The sequence below is a fragment of the Schistocerca gregaria genome, chromosome 8, assembly GCF_023897955.1.
Source record: "Schistocerca gregaria isolate iqSchGreg1 chromosome 8, iqSchGreg1.2, whole genome shotgun sequence".
Taxonomy (NCBI): domain Eukaryota; kingdom Metazoa; phylum Arthropoda; class Insecta; order Orthoptera; family Acrididae; genus Schistocerca; species Schistocerca gregaria.
The window spans coordinates 110,575,036-110,587,250 of record NC_064927.1 but is presented as its reverse complement, the minus strand read 5'-3'; the positions used below and the strand labels follow the sequence as shown (position 1 = coordinate 110,587,250).

General features: G+C 51.7%; 17 non-coding genes across 17 annotated transcripts; 8 read left to right on the top strand and 9 right to left on the bottom strand.

Moving 5' to 3' along the window:
* Positions 1–524: 524 nt before the first annotated feature.
* Positions 525–596, top strand: Trnam-cau (transfer RNA methionine (anticodon CAU)). Its single transcript has one exon. It is a non-coding gene; the product is annotated as a tRNA-Met (tRNA).
* A 379-nt stretch (positions 597–975) lies between these two features.
* Positions 976–1,067, bottom strand: Trnai-uau (transfer RNA isoleucine (anticodon UAU)). The gene is given in 2 exon segments: positions 976–1,011; positions 1,030–1,067. It is a non-coding gene; the product is annotated as a tRNA-Ile (tRNA).
* A 1,042-nt stretch (positions 1,068–2,109) lies between these two features.
* Positions 2,110–2,181, bottom strand: Trnad-guc (transfer RNA aspartic acid (anticodon GUC)). The gene has a single exon. It is a non-coding gene; the product is annotated as a tRNA-Asp (tRNA).
* A 554-nt stretch (positions 2,182–2,735) lies between these two features.
* On the top strand, positions 2,736–2,808 carry Trnar-acg (transfer RNA arginine (anticodon ACG)). The gene has a single exon. It is a non-coding gene; the product is annotated as a tRNA-Arg (tRNA).
* Positions 2,809–3,398: 590 nt separating this feature from the next.
* Positions 3,399–3,470, bottom strand: Trnad-guc (transfer RNA aspartic acid (anticodon GUC)). The gene has a single exon. It is a non-coding gene; the product is annotated as a tRNA-Asp (tRNA).
* A 731-nt stretch (positions 3,471–4,201) lies between these two features.
* On the top strand, positions 4,202–4,274 carry Trnar-acg (transfer RNA arginine (anticodon ACG)). The gene has a single exon. It is a non-coding gene; the product is annotated as a tRNA-Arg (tRNA).
* A 590-nt stretch (positions 4,275–4,864) lies between these two features.
* Trnad-guc (transfer RNA aspartic acid (anticodon GUC)) lies at positions 4,865–4,936 on the bottom strand. The gene has a single exon. It is a non-coding gene; the product is annotated as a tRNA-Asp (tRNA).
* Positions 4,937–5,490: 554 nt separating this feature from the next.
* On the top strand, positions 5,491–5,563 carry Trnar-acg (transfer RNA arginine (anticodon ACG)). The gene has a single exon. It is a non-coding gene; the product is annotated as a tRNA-Arg (tRNA).
* Positions 5,564–6,153: 590 nt separating this feature from the next.
* On the bottom strand, positions 6,154–6,225 carry Trnad-guc (transfer RNA aspartic acid (anticodon GUC)). Its single transcript has one exon. It is a non-coding gene; the product is annotated as a tRNA-Asp (tRNA).
* A 732-nt stretch (positions 6,226–6,957) lies between these two features.
* Trnar-acg (transfer RNA arginine (anticodon ACG)) lies at positions 6,958–7,030 on the top strand. Its single transcript has one exon. It is a non-coding gene; the product is annotated as a tRNA-Arg (tRNA).
* Positions 7,031–7,620: 590 nt separating this feature from the next.
* Positions 7,621–7,692, bottom strand: Trnad-guc (transfer RNA aspartic acid (anticodon GUC)). Its single transcript has one exon. It is a non-coding gene; the product is annotated as a tRNA-Asp (tRNA).
* Positions 7,693–8,423: 731 nt separating this feature from the next.
* Trnar-acg (transfer RNA arginine (anticodon ACG)) lies at positions 8,424–8,496 on the top strand. The gene has a single exon. It is a non-coding gene; the product is annotated as a tRNA-Arg (tRNA).
* Positions 8,497–9,086: 590 nt separating this feature from the next.
* Positions 9,087–9,158, bottom strand: Trnad-guc (transfer RNA aspartic acid (anticodon GUC)). Its single transcript has one exon. It is a non-coding gene; the product is annotated as a tRNA-Asp (tRNA).
* A 732-nt stretch (positions 9,159–9,890) lies between these two features.
* Trnar-acg (transfer RNA arginine (anticodon ACG)) lies at positions 9,891–9,963 on the top strand. The gene has a single exon. It is a non-coding gene; the product is annotated as a tRNA-Arg (tRNA).
* Positions 9,964–10,553: 590 nt separating this feature from the next.
* Trnad-guc (transfer RNA aspartic acid (anticodon GUC)) lies at positions 10,554–10,625 on the bottom strand. The gene has a single exon. It is a non-coding gene; the product is annotated as a tRNA-Asp (tRNA).
* A 732-nt stretch (positions 10,626–11,357) lies between these two features.
* Positions 11,358–11,430, top strand: Trnar-acg (transfer RNA arginine (anticodon ACG)). The gene has a single exon. It is a non-coding gene; the product is annotated as a tRNA-Arg (tRNA).
* Positions 11,431–12,020: 590 nt separating this feature from the next.
* On the bottom strand, positions 12,021–12,092 carry Trnad-guc (transfer RNA aspartic acid (anticodon GUC)). Its single transcript has one exon. It is a non-coding gene; the product is annotated as a tRNA-Asp (tRNA).
* Positions 12,093–12,215: the final 123 nt, after the last annotated feature.

Sequence of the window (12,215 nt, the reverse complement as noted above, 5' to 3'; positions counted from 1 at the left end):
ACCTGTCGAACAGCGGGCGCAGATATGTGGCAAGGTCCAAGCTCTGCAAGCGCACCGCGACCACGCCGCTGGACGAGAAGTGCCTTCCTTGGGAGCTTGCAGAGCCCTGAAGAACACGTTTCTTAGAGAGGTGCACTTGTCTCGTAGAACGAGACACAGTCCGTGGCCCTATGGCGCAAGGGATAACGCGTCTGACAACGGATCGGAAGATTCCAGCTTCTGATCCTGGCACGGTCGGCAATTTGTTAGTTGCCAACGCGCAGCTCGGCAGTGGATTTCGTATGTCGCCGCATCGAGGAGTGCAGTGTTATTCCTGTGCATCTCGCAGCTGCATGTCGAGGTGATGGTGGTAAATGCCGCTGCCTGCAAGCGTCAGCGTAGCGTCAGTCGAGCAAAGTCGAGACAAGTCAAGCTGAGAGCTGTAGGAGATGTTGCGCAATTAAATGTACGCGTGTGAAAGCCACGCAGACAACACTGTCCAAGTGTCCCACGTGATGTGACGAAGAGCTAGAACACCCCCACACAGCAGAGTGGCGCAGTGGAAGCGTGCTGGGCCCATAACCCAGAGGTCCGTGGATAGAAACCACGCTCTGCTAAAATTATATCTTTTGCTGATTGTGTCGAGATCGATTACTACGCGTGGAGAGTCGGCATTAACAGCGAACCCCATAATTAGAAAGTGTGAGGAATGCGAGAACTACTTCCTACGATGTAGCATTTTGCAGCAAGTTAATGGCAAAGTTAATGCTCTTCCGCCCCACACGCGCAACACTCGAGCAGATTTGTGAGATAAAAATCGCGCCTCCCCGGCGGGGAATCGAACCATGGTCTCCCGCGTGACAGGCGGGGATACTAACCACTATACTACCGAGGAAGACGCACCTACCGCATATAACGCACATTAAACTTGTTGGCGTAGCTGATACATCTGAAATCTAGCCTCCAGATGCTGTCAGCTGTTACGACATAAAAGTATGCCCCAGGTGAGGCTCGAACTCACAACCCCGGCATTGCTCACGGCTACTGCCTTATAAGTACCGTGCGCTAACCAATTGCGCCACTGGGGCTACAGCCAAACGCTCTCAATTAGCCATATTCACTTTGCTGCAAACCAGTGGTGGCCACAAATACATACGATCGCCACCTGCGGCCACACTGCGACTTTGGCACCTAACTACGAATGCTTCGTGCTATTCGTGTTTCATATGCTACGCTTACATGCACATCAACTGCCTCTAGTCAACGAAAAAACGCAGAAAAACGCGCGCCTTGCCTCCTGCTACCTGTCGAACAGCGGGCGCAGATATGTGGCAAGGTCCAAGCTCTGCAAGCGCACCGCGACCACGCCGCTGGACGAGAAGTGCCTTCCTTGGGAGCTTGCAGAGCCTTGAAGAACACGTTTCTTAGAGAGGTTTACTTGTCTCGTAGAACGAGACACAGTCCGTGGCCCCATGGCGCAAGGGATAACGCGTCTGACAACGGATCGGAAGATTCCAGCTTCTGATCCTGGCACGGTCGGCAATTTGTTAGTTGCCAACGCGCAGCTCGGCAGTGGATTTCGTATGTCGCCGCATCGAGGAGTGCAGTGTTATTCCTGTGCATCTCGCAGCTGCATGTCGAGGTGATGGTGGTAAATGCCGCTGCCTGCAAGCGTCAGCGTAGCGTCAGTCGAGCAAAGTCGAGACAAGTCAAGCTGAGAGCTGTACGAGATGATACGCAACTAAGGACAGGCGTGTGAAAGCGACGCAGGCAACACTTTCCAAGTGTCCCTCTTCACTTAGCGAAGAGACAGAGCATCAACGCACAGCAGAGTGGCGCAGTAGAAGCGTGCTGGGCCCATAACCCAGAGGTCCGTTGTTCGAAACCACGCTCTGCTAAAATTATTTTATTTGCAGACTGTGCCGAGCTCGATTATTACGCCCAGAGCGACTGCTGGGGTGTTTTGATTCAGATTCAACAGCAAACCTCGTAATTCTCCTCGTGTGAAGAATGCGAGAACCACTTCCTAAATTGTAGCTTTTGTTTATGTTTTTGCACCACCTATACTCCTTGATCTTCCGACCCACGCACGAGCAACACTCTAGCAGGTTTGTGAGATAAAAATCGCATCTCCCCGGCGGGGAATCGAACCCCGGTCTCCCGCGTGACAGGCGGGGATACTAACCACTATACTACCGAGGAAGACGCAGCTAGTGTCTCGAATACACAATTATGTAACTCAAATAGCTGATACATCTGAAAACTAGCCTCCTGTTGCTGTCACAGAATGCTGCTACGAAATAAAATTATGCTCACCGTGAGGCTCGAATTCACAATCCCGGCATTGCTCACGGCTACTGCTTATAGGTACCGTGGGCTAACCAACTGCGCCACTGGGACTACAACCCAGTGCTCTCAGTGTGCGCTATTCACTTTGCTGTAAACCAGTGGTGCACACAGAAACATATGATCGCCACCTGATGCCATACGAATGCTTCGTGCTATTCTTGTTTCATATGCTACGCTTACATGCACATCAACGGGCTCTGGTCGTCGAGAAAACGCAGCAAATAGCGCGCCTTGCCTTCCGCTACCTGTCGAACAGTGAACGCAGATGTGTGGCAAGCTCTAAGCTCTGCAGGCGCACTGTGGCCACGCAGCTGAACGAGAGCTACCTTCCTTGGGAGCTTGCTGAGCCATGGAGAACACGTGTCTTAGCGAAGTGCCCTTGTCTAGTAATCGAAACTGCTGCCAGTGGCTCTGTGGCGCAACGGATAACGCGTCTGACTACGGATCAGAAGATTCCAGGTTCGAATCCTGGCAGGGTCGGTATTTTGTTAGTTGCGACGCGTAGCTGGGCAGTGGATTTCGTATGTCGCCGCATCGTGGAGTGCTTTGTTACTCCTGTGCATATCGCAGCTGCATGTCGAGGCGATCGTGGTAAATATCGCTGCCTGCAAGCGTCAGCGTAGCGTCAGTCGAGCAAAGTCGAGACAAGTCAAGCTGAGAGCTGTACGAGATGATACGCAACTAAGGACAGGCGTGTGAAAGCGACGCAGGCAACACTTTCCAAGTGTCCCTCTTCACTTAGCGAAGAGACAGAGCATCAACGCACAGCAGAGTGGCGCAGTGGAAGCGTGCTGGGCCCATAACCCAGAGGTCCGTTGATCGAAACCACGCTCTGCTAAAATTATTTTATTTGCAGACTGTGCCGAGCTCGATTATTACGCCCAGAGCGACTGCTGGGGTGTTTTGATTCAGATTCAACAGCAAACCTCGTAATTCTCCTCGTGTGAAGAATGCGAGAACCACTTCCTAAATTGTAGCTTTTGTTTATGTTTTTGCACCACCTATACTCCTTGATCTTCCGACCCACGCACGAGCAACACTCTAGCAGGTTTGTGAGATAAAAATCGCATCTCCCCGGCGGGGAATCGAACCCCGGTCTCCCGCGTGACAGGCGGGGATACTAACCACTATACTACCGAGGATGAGCTGTAGGCAGTTGCCAGTGTGATAGACACATGGTGCTAATAGCCGCCAACGTCCTTCACTAAGTTCGGCGGGTGATAGTGCTGCAACTAAAAATCGGATATGCCGCCTGGCGGGGAATCGGACCGCGGTCTCCCGCGTGACAGGCGGGGATACTAACCACTATACTACCGAGGAAGACGCAGCTAGTGTCTCGAATACACAATTATGTAACTCAAATAGCTGATACATCTGAAAACTAGCCTCCTGTTGCTGTCACAGAGTGCTGCTACGAAATAAAATTATGCTCACCGTGAGGCTCGAATTCACAATCCCGGCATTGCTCACGGCTACTGCTTATAGGTACCGTGGGCTAACCAACTGCGCCACTGGGACTACAACCCAGTGCTCTCAGTTTGCGCTATTCACTTTGCTGTAAACCAGTGGTGCACACAGAAACATATGATCGCCACCTGATGCCATACGAATGCTTCGTGCTATTCTTGTTTCATATGCTACGCTTACATGCACATCAACGGGCTCTGGTCGTCGAGAAAACGCAGCAAATAGCGCGCCTTGCCTTCCGCTACCTGTCGAACAGTGAACGCAGATGTGTGGCAAGCTCTAAGCTCTGCAGCGCACTGTGGCCACGCAGCTGAACGAGAGCTACCTTCCTTGGGAGCTTGCTGAGCCATGGAGAACACGTGTCTTAGCGAAGTGCCCTTGTCTAGTAATCGAAACTGCTGCCAGTGGCTCTGTGGCGCAACGGATAACGCGTCTGACTACGGATCAGAAGATTCCAGGTTCGAATCCTGGCAGAGTCGGTATTTTGTTAGTTGCGACGCGTAGCTGGGCAGTGGATTTCGTATGTCGCCGCATCGTGGAGTGCTTTGTTTCTCCTGTGCATCTCGCAGCTGCATGTCGACGCGATCGTGGTAAATATCGCTGCCTGCAAGCGTCAGCGTAGCGTCAGTCGAGCAAAGTCGAGACAAGTCAAGCTGAGAGCTGTACGAGATGATACGCAACTAAGGACAGGCGTGTGAAAGCGACGCAGGCAACACTTTCCAAGTGTCCCTCTTCACTTAGCGAAGAGACAGAGCATCAACGCACAGCAGAGTGGCGCAGTGGAAGCGTGCTGGGCCCATAACCCAGAGGTCCGTTGATCGAAACCACGCTCTGCTAAAATTATTTTATTTGCAGACTGTGCCGAGCTCGATTATTACGCCCAGAGCGACTGCTGGGGTGTTTTGATTCAGATTCAACAGCAAACCTCGTAATTCTCCTCGTGTGAAGAATGCGAGAACCACTTCCTAAATTGTAGCTTTTGTTTATGTTTTTGCACCACCTATACTCCTTGATCTTCCGACCCACGCACGAGCAACACTCTAGCAGGTTTGTGAGATAAAAATCGCATCTCCCCGGCGGGGAATCGAACCCCGGTCTCCCGCGTGACAGGCGGGGATACTAACCACTATACTACCGAGGAAGACGCAGCTAGTGTCTCGAATACACAATTATGTAACTCAAATAGCTGATACATCTGAAAACTAGCCTCCTGTTGCTGTCACAGAATGCTGCTACGAAATAAAATTATGCTCACCGTGAGGCTCGAATTCACAATCCCGGCATTGCTCACGGCTACTGCTTATAGGTACCGTGGGCTAACCAACTGCGCCACTGGGACTACAACCCAGTGCTCTCAGTGTGCGCTATTCACTTTGCTGTAAACCAGTGGTGCACACAGAAACATATGATCGCCACCTGATGCCATACGAATGCTTCGTGCTATTCTTGTTTCATATGCTACGCTTACATGCACATCAACGGGCTCTGGTCGTCGAGAAAACGCAGCAAATAGCGCGCCTTGCCTTCCGCTACCTGTCGAACAGTGAACGCAGATGTGTGGCAAGCTCTAAGCTCTGCAGGCGCACTGTGGCCACGCAGCTGAACGAGAGCTACCTTCCTTGGGAGCTTGCTGAGCCATGGAGAACACGTGTCTTAGCGAAGTGCCCTTGTCTAGTAATCGAAACTGCTGCCAGTGGCTCTGTGGCGCAACGGATAACGCGTCTGACTACGGATCAGAAGATTCCAGGTTCGAATCCTGGCAGGGTCGGTATTTTGTTAGTTGCGACGCGTAGCTGGGCAGTGGATTTCGTATGTCGCCGCATCGTGGAGTGCTTTGTTACTCCTGTGCATATCGCAGCTGCATGTCGAGGCGATCGTGGTAAATATCGCTGCCTGCAAGCGTCAGCGTAGCGTCAGTCGAGCAAAGTCGAGACAAGTCAAGCTGAGAGCTGTACGAGATGATACGCAACTAAGGACAGGCGTGTGAAAGCGACGCAGGCAACACTTTCCAAGTGTCCCTCTTCACTTAGCGAAGAGACAGAGCATCAACGCACAGCAGAGTGGCGCAGTGGAAGCGTGCTGGGCCCATAACCCAGAGGTCCGTTGATCGAAACCACGCTCTGCTAAAATTATTTTATTTGCAGACTGTGCCGAGCTCGATTATTACGCCCAGAGCGACTGCTGGGGTGTTTTGATTCAGATTCAACAGCAAACCTCGTAATTCTCCTCGTGTGAAGAATGCGAGAACCACTTCCTAAATTGTAGCTTTTGTTTATGTTTTTGCACCACCTATACTCCTTGATCTTCCGACCCACGCACGAGCAACACTCTAGCAGGTTTGTGAGATAAAAATCGCATCTCCCCGGCGGGGAATCGAACCCCGGTCTCCCGCGTGACAGGCGGGGATACTAACCACTATACTACCGAGGATGAGCTGTAGGCAGTTGCCAGTGTGATAGACACATGGTGCTAATAGCCGCCAACGTCCTTCACTAAGTTCGGCGGGTGATAGTGCTGCAACTAAAAATCGGATATGCCGCCTGGCGGGGAATCGGACCGCGGTCTCCCGCGTGACAGGCGGGGATACTAACCACTATACTACCGAGGAAGACGCAGCTAGTGTCTCGAATACACAATTATGTAACTCAAATAGCTGATACATCTGAAAACTAGCCTCCTGTTGCTGTCACAGAGTGCTGCTACGAAATAAAATTATGCTCACCGTGAGGCTCGAATTCACAATCCCGGCATTGCTCACGGCTACTGCTTATAGGTACCGTGGGCTAACCAACTGCGCCACTGGGACTACAACCCAGTGCTCTCAGTTTGCGCTATTCACTTTGCTGTAAACCAGTGGTGCACACAGAAACATATGATCGCCACCTGATGCCATACGAATGCTTCGTGCTATTCTTGTTTCATATGCTACGCTTACATGCACATCAACGGGCTCTGGTCGTCGAGAAAACGCAGCAAATAGCGCGCCTTGCCTTCCGCTACCTGTCGAACAGTGAACGCAGATGTGTGGCAAGCTCTAAGCTCTGCAGGCGCACTGTGGCCACGCAGCTGAACGAGAGCTACCTTCCTTGGGAGCTTGCTGAGCCATGGAGAACACGTGTCTTAGCGAAGTGCCCTTGTCTAGTAATAGAAACTGCTGCCAGTGGCTCTGTGGCGCAACGGATAACGCGTCTGACTACGGATCAGAAGATTCCAGGTTCGAATCCTGGCAGGGTCGGTATTTTGTTAGTTGCGACGCGTAGCTGGGCAGTGGATTTCGTATGTCGCCGCATCGTGGAGTGCTTTGTTACTCCTGTGCATATCGCAGCTGCATGTCGAGGCGATCGTGGTAAATATCGCTGCCTGCAAGCGTCAGCGTAGCGTCAGTCGAGCAAAGTCGAGACAAGTCAAGCTGAGAGCTGTACGAGATGATACGCAACTAAGGACAGGCGTGTGAAAGCGACGCAGGCAACACTTTCCAAGTGTCCCTCTTCACTTAGCGAAGAGACAGAGCATCAACGCACAGCAGAGTGGCGCAGTGGAAGCGTGCTGGGCCCATAACCCAGAGGTCCGTTGATCGAAACCACGCTCTGCTAAAATTATTTTATTTGCAGACTGTGCCGAGCTCGATTATTACGCCCAGAGCGACTGCTGGGGTGTTTTGATTCAGATTCAACAGCAAACCTCGTAATTCTCCTCGTGTGAAGAATGCGAGAACCACTTCCTAAATTGTAGCTTTTGTTTATGTTTTTGCACCACCTATACTCCTTGATCTTCCGACCCACGCACGAGCAACACTCTAGCAGGTTTGTGAGATAAAAATCGCATCTCCCCGGCGGGGAATCGAACCCCGGTCTCCCGCGTGACAGGCGGGGATACTAACCACTATACTACCGAGGATGAGCTGTAGGCAGTTGCCAGTGTGATAGACACATGGTGCTAATAGCCGCCAACGTCCTTCACTAAGTTCGGCGGGTGATAGTGCTGCAACTAAAAATCGGATATGCCGCCTGGCGGGGAATCGGACCGCGGTCTCCCGCGTGACAGGCGGGGATACTAACCACTATACTACCGAGGAAGACGCAGCTAGTGTCTCGAATACACAATTATGTAACTCAAATAGCTGATACATCTGAAAACTAGCCTCCTGTTGCTGTCACAGAATGCTGCTACGAAATAAAATTATGCTCACCGTGAGGCTCGAATTCACAATCCCGGCATTGCTCACGGCTACTGCTTATAGGTACCGTGGGCTAACCAACTGCGCCACTGGGACTACAACCCAGTGCTCTCAGTTTGCGCTATTCACTTTGCTGTAAACCAGTGGTGCACACAGAAACATATGATCGCCACCTGATGCCATACGAATGCTTCGTGCTATTCTTGTTTCATATGCTACGCTTACATGCACATCAACGGGCTCTGGTCGTCGAGAAAACGCAGCAAATAGCGCGCCTTGCCTTCCGCTACCTGTCGAACAGTGAACGCAGATGTGTGGCAAGCTCTAAGCTCTGCAGCGCACTGTGGCCACGCAGCTGAACGAGAGCTACCTTCCTTGGGAGCTTGCTGAGCCATGGAGAACACGTGTCTTAGCGAAGTGCCCTTGTCTAGTAATCGAAACTGCTGCCAGTGGCTCTGTGGCGCAACGGATAACGCGTCTGACTACGGATCAGAAGATTCCAGGTTCGAATCCTGGCAGAGTCGGTATTTTGTTAGTTGCGACGCGTAGCTGGGCAGTGGATTTCGTATGTCGCCGCATCGTGGAGTGCTTTGTTTCTCCTGTGCATCTCGCAGCTGCATGTCGACGCGATCGTGGTAAATATCGCTGCCTGCAAGCGTCAGCGTAGCGTCAGTCGAGCAAAGTCGAGACAAGTCAAGCTGAGAGCTGTACGAGATGATACGCAACTAAGGACAGGCGTGTGAAAGCGACGCAGGCAACACTTTCCAAGTGTCCCTCTTCACTTAGCGAAGAGACAGAGCATCAACGCACAGCAGAGTGGCGCAGTGGAAGCGTGCTGGGCCCATAACCCAGAGGTCCGTTGATCGAAACCACGCTCTGCTAAAATTATTTTATTTGCAGACTGTGCCGAGCTCGATTATTACGCCCAGAGCGACTGCTGGGGTGTTTTGATTCAGATTCAACAGCAAACCTCGTAATTCTCCTCGTGTGAAGAATGCGAGAACCACTTCCTAAATTGTAGCTTTTGTTTATGTTTTTGCACCACCTATACTCCTTGATCTTCCGACCCACGCACGAGCAACACTCTAGCAGGTTTGTGAGATAAAAATCGCATCTTCCCGGCGGGGAATCGAACCCCGGTCTCCCGCGTGACAGGCGGGGATACTAACCACTATACTACCGAGGATGAGCTGTAGGCAGTTGCCAGTGTGATAGACACATGGTGCTAATAGCCGCCAACGTCCTTCACTAAGTTCGGCGGGTGATAGCGCTGCAACTAAAAATCGGATATGCCGCCTGGCGGGGAATCGGACCGCGGTCTCCCGCGTGACAGGCGGGGATACTAACCACTATACTACCGAGGAAGACGCAGCTAGTGTCTCGAATACACAATTATGTAACTCAAATAGCTGATACATCTGAAAACTAGCCTCCTGTTGCTGTCACAGAATGCTGCTACGAAATAAAATTATGCTCACCGTGAGGCTCGAATTCACAATCCCGGCATTGCTCACGGCTACTGCTTATAGGTACCGTGGGCTAACCAACTGCGCCACTGGGACTACAACCCAGTGCTCTCAGTTTGCGCTATTCACTTTGCTGTAAACCAGTGGTGCACACAGAAACATATGATCGCCACCTGATGCCATACGAATGCTTCGTGCTATTCTTGTTTCATATGCTACGCTTACATGCACATCAACGGGCTCTGGTCGTCGAGAAAACGCAGCAAATAGCGCGCCTTGCCTTCCGCTACCTGTCGAACAGTGAACGCAGATGTGTGGCAAGCTCTAAGCTCTGCAGGCGCACTGTGGCCACGCAGCTGAACGAGAGCTACCTTCCTTGGGAGCTTGCTGAGCCATGGAGAACACGTGTCTTAGCGAAGTGCCCTTGTCTAGTAATCGAAACTGCTGCCAGTGGCTCTGTGGCGCAACGGATAACGCGTCTGACTACGGATCAGAAGATTCCAGGTTCGAATCCTGGCAGAGTCGGTATTTTGTTAGTTGCGACGCGTAGCTGGGCAGTGGATTTCGTATGTCGCCGCATCGTGGAGTGCTTTGTTACTCCTGTGCATCTCGCAGCTGCATGTCGACGCGATCGTGGTAAATATCGCTGCCTGCAAGCGTCAGCGTAGCGTCAGTCGAGCAAAGTCGAGACAAGTCAAGCTGAGAGCTGTACGAGATGATACGCAACTAAGGACAGGCGTGTGAAAGCGACGCAGGCAACATTTTCCAAGTGTCCCTCTTCACTTAGCGAAGAGACAGAGCGTCAACGCACAGCAGAGTGGCGCAGTGGAAGCGTGCTGGGCCCATAACCCAGAGGTCCGTTGATCGAAACCACGCTCTGCTAAAATTATTTTATTTGCAGACTGTGCCGAGCTCGATTATTACGCCCAGAGCGACTGCTGGGGTGTTTTGATTCAGATTCAACAGCAAACCTCGTAATTCTCCTCGTGTGAAGAATGCGAGAACCACTTCCTAAATTGTAGCTTTTGTTTATGTTTTTGCACCACCTATACTCCTTGATCTTCCGACCCACGCACGAGCAACACTCTAGCAGGTTTGTGAGATAAAAATCGCATCTCCCCGGCGGGGAATCGAACCCCGGTCTCCCGCGTGACAGGCGGGGATACTAACCACTATACTACCGAGGATGAGCTGTAGGCAGTTGCCAGTGTGATAGACACATGGTGCTAATAGCCGCCAACGTCCTTCACTAAGTTCGGCGGGTGATAGTGCTGCAACTAAAAATCGGATATGCCGCCTGGCGGGGAATCGGACCGCGGTCTCCCGCGTGACAGGCGGGGATACTAACCACTATACTACCGAGGAAGACGCAGCTAGTGTCTCGAATACACAATTATGTAACTCAAATAGCTGATACATCTGAAAACTAGCCTCCTGTTGCTGTCACAGAATGCTGCTACGAAATAAAATTATGCTCACCGTGAGGCTCGAATTCACAATCCCGGCATTGCTCACGGCTACTGCTTATAGGTACCGTGGGCTAACCAACTGCGCCACTGGGACTACAACCCAGTGCTCTCAGTTTGCGCTATTCACTTTGCTGTAAACCAGTGGTGCACACAGAAACATATGATCGCCACCTGATGCCATACGAATGCTTCGTGCTATTCTTGTTTCATATGCTACGCTTACATGCACATCAACGGGCTCTGGTCGTCGAGAAAACGCAGCAAATAGCGCGCCTTGCCTTCCGCTACCTGTCGAACAGTGAACGCAGATGTGTGGCAAGCTCTAAGCTCTGCAGGCGCACTGTGGCCACGCAGCTGAACGAGAGCTACCTTCCTTGGGAGCTTGCTGAGCCATGGAGAACACGTGTCTTAGCGAAGTGCCCTTGTCTAGTAATCGAAACTGCTGCCAGTGGCTCTGTGGCGCAACGGATAACGCGTCTTACTACGGATCAGAAGATTCCAGGTTCGAATCCTGGCAGAGTCGGTATTTTGTTAGTTGCGACGCGTAGCTGGGCAGTGGATTTCGTATGTCGCCGCATCGTGGAGTGCTTTGTTACTCCTGTGCATCTCGCAGCTGCATGTCGACGCGATCGTGGTAAATATCGCTGCCTGCAAGCGTCAGCGTAGCGTCAGTCGAGCAAAGTCGAGACAAGTCAAGCTGAGAGCTGTACGAGATGATACGCAACTAAGGACAGGCGTGTGAAAGCGACGCAGGCAACACTTTCCAAGTGTCCCTCTTCACTTAGCGAAGAGACAGAGCATCAACGCACAGCAGAGTGGCGCAGTGGAAGCGTGCTGGGCCCATAACCCAGAGGTCCGTTGATCGAAACCACGCTCTGCTAAAATTATTTTATTTGCAGACTGTGCCGAGCTCGATTATTACGCCCAGAGCGACTGCTGGGGTGTTTTGATTCAGATTCAACAGCAAACCTCGTAATTCTCCTCGTGTGAAGAATGCGAGAACCACTTCCTAAATTGTAGCTTTTGTTTATGTTTTTGCACCACCTATACTCCTTGATCTTCCGACCCACGCACGAGCAACACTCTAGCAGGTTTGTGAGATAAAAATCGCATCTCCCCGGCGGGGAATCGAACCCCGGTTTCCCGCGTGACAGGCGGGGATACTAACCACTATACTACCGAGGATGAGCTGTAGGCAGTTGCCAGTGTGATAGACACATGGTGCTAATAGCCGCCAACGTCCTTCACTAAGTTCGGCGGGTGATAGTGCTGCAACTAAAAATCGGATATGCCGCCTGGCGGGGAATC